General features: G+C 49.5%; 1 non-coding gene across 1 annotated transcript; it reads right to left on the reverse strand.

Moving 5' to 3' along the window:
- Positions 1-2,002: 2,002 nt before the first annotated feature.
- On the reverse strand, positions 2,003-2,077 carry trnan-guu (transfer RNA asparagine (anticodon GUU)). The gene has a single exon. It is a non-coding gene; the product is annotated as a tRNA-Asn (tRNA).
- Between the last annotated feature and the right edge of the window lie 608 nt (positions 2,078-2,685).

The raw sequence follows: 2,685 nt of genomic DNA on the forward strand, positions 1-2,685 counted from the left end.
TGAACAAACAAAAATAAAAGCAAGTTAAGTCGGGAAGCGGAAACAGAAACAGAAAATGCTGGAAAAATTCAGCAGATCTGGTAGCATCTGTGGAGAGAGAGAAACAGAGTTAATGGCTGGAACTCCGCCACTTTGCCCGCCACGGAATCGGAGCGGGTGAGGATCCGGCAATGGAAATCTCTGTTGACCTTGGGCAGGAATTTCCAGTCTCGCCCGAGCGAGGCTGTAAAATCCCGCCCAATGTTTCCAACGTGACTTTTCCAGTGCCCTGGAGAAGAGTCGTGTGGACTTGAAACATTGGTCGGAACTCGCTGACCTTGGCTGGAATTCTCTGACTTGCCTGTGGGATTTTCCAGTTCCGCCTCAGTGACTGGAGATTTGGTTGAGTGCCAATTTCCCCCATTCTGGCTGACATCAATATGGGGATGCTAAACCAGAGGATTCCAGCCAAATTTCTCTCTCCACCAATGCTGCTGAGTTTTTTCTAGCATTTTCTGTTTTTGTTTGACAAACAAAAAGGGTGGATTGTCAAAGGTTTGGGATGTGGTAGACCAATTAAGCAGAGTTGGCAATAGTTGTTGTTTGGCAGGTCTAACAGCATTTGTGACGAGAAAGAAACAGAATTAACCTTTCAAAGAGCCCTGTGACCTGTCGTTAGGTGAAGCTAAGGGAGATATCTGACAGGTTGGGTCTATGGCAGCAGGCAAAAGAACCAAATGGAGAGATTTATGTGACCTTCTCTTCACCAATCTATCCATTTCTGTCCACGACAGGTAGGAGTGATCAGGGCACAGTCCTTCTGGAAGTAAACTTTTGTCTTCACAAGATGCACTTCACAGCAATTCACCAAAGATCCTTAGGCAGCATCTTCCAAACTCACAACAACTTCCAAGTAGAAGGACAAGGGCAGCAGAACACCACCACCTACAAGTTCCCCTCCAAGCCACTCACCGTCCTGACCTGGAAATATATCGCCGTTCTCTCGCAAGTGCTGGGCCAAAGTCCCTTCCTAACAGCATTGTGGGTCAACCCACAGCACGTGGACTGCAGCGATTCAAAAAAGCAGCTCACCACCACCTTCTCAAGGACAACGAGGGATGGGCAATAAATGCTGGCCAGCCAGTAACACCCATGTCCGTCGAATGTATTTTTTTAAAGATGGAGACATTGTACTGGAAACAAACAAATTAGTGTTCCAGGGCCCCAATTTTATGACCCTACAGCATGCCAAATGGGACAGAGACAGAACCGATCTAGCACCTTAAAAACTGAGCATCTACGGAATAACGTGAGCCATTGGCAGCAACAGAATTGTATTCAACCACCAGTTAAAGTTTGGTGCCGCAGCATATCTCTCCCTCCATCATCCCCACCAAACCAGCAGACCAACTCTGTTGCAAAGATGAGAGGAGGAGAACATGCCAGGAGCTGTACCAGGCCCACCAAAAAGCTGCTGAACCTGATGAAGAGACAACCAGGACGACGTGCGTGCTAATTGGCAGAAGCATCGAGCGATAGACTGAGTGGTCCCACAGCAAATGGATCAGATCAAAGCTCCGCCACATCCAGTCGCCACTGGTGCTGGTCGTGGGTTGTTCAAGATCAGTCCTCCACACGGAACATCGCTGCACTGGATCCCAGTGTCCTAGACCCAACCAATTCCCTTACCAGCTGAGGTTATTCACAAAGGCCCTGTCTTAGAATCATAGAATCCTACTGTGCAGATGGAGGCCATTCAGCCCATTGGGTCTGTACTGGCCACAATCCCACCCAGGCCCTATCCCCATAACCCCATGCATTTACTCTAGTGGGTCCTCCTGACACTAGGGGCACTTCAGCATGAACATAAGAACATAAGAAATAGGAGCACGAGTAGGCCATCTGGCCCTTCGAGCCTGCCCCGCCATTCAATAAGATCATGGCTGATCTGCCGTGGCTCAGTTCCACTTTCCGGCCCTCTCCCCATAACCCTTAATCCCCTCTCTTATCAAAAACAAACAACCGTCCCTGGGTGGGCTCGAACCACCAACCTTTACGGTTAACAGCCGAACGCGCTAACCGATTGCGCCACAGAGACAATCAGCCTAACCCGCAGTTCCTTGAACTGTGGGAGAAAACCAGAGCACCCGGAGGAAACTTGCGCAGACATGGGGAGAATGTGTAAACTCCACACAGAAAAATGACCTGAGGCCAGAATTGAACCCGGGACCCTGGCGCTGTGAGGCAGTGGAACTAACCACTGTTCCACCGTGCTGCCCAAGATGTGGTGATCCTCAGGTTAAATCATCACCAGTCAGCTCTCCCCCGCCCCCTCAAAGGGGAGAGTTGCCTATGGTAATCTGGGACTATGGCGACCTTGCCTTTAGGCCCAGCCATCAGTGAATTGTCAATGACCTTCCCAGCCAACACAAAGCTCTCCGCAATAACTCTAAAATACCTTCCCCACACTGTGCCCCCTCCCCCCACGCCCCATTCATTTCGGATTCCATCGTTCTCAAACCTCTTTGAAATTTAAATCCTTCCGAATATAGAATCATAGAATCCCTACAGTGCAGAAGGAGGCCATTCGGCCCATCAAATCTGCACCAAACATAATCCCATCCAGGTCCTATCCCCATAACCCCATGCATTTATCTTAGCTAGGCCTCCCTGACACTAAAGGGCAATTTAGCATGGTCAATCCAC

This window comes from Carcharhinus amblyrhynchos, chromosome 3, assembly GCF_965287045.1.
Source record: "Carcharhinus amblyrhynchos chromosome 3, sCarAmb.v2.hapA, whole genome shotgun sequence".
NCBI lineage: Eukaryota > Metazoa > Chordata > Chondrichthyes > Carcharhiniformes > Carcharhinidae > Carcharhinus > Carcharhinus amblyrhynchos.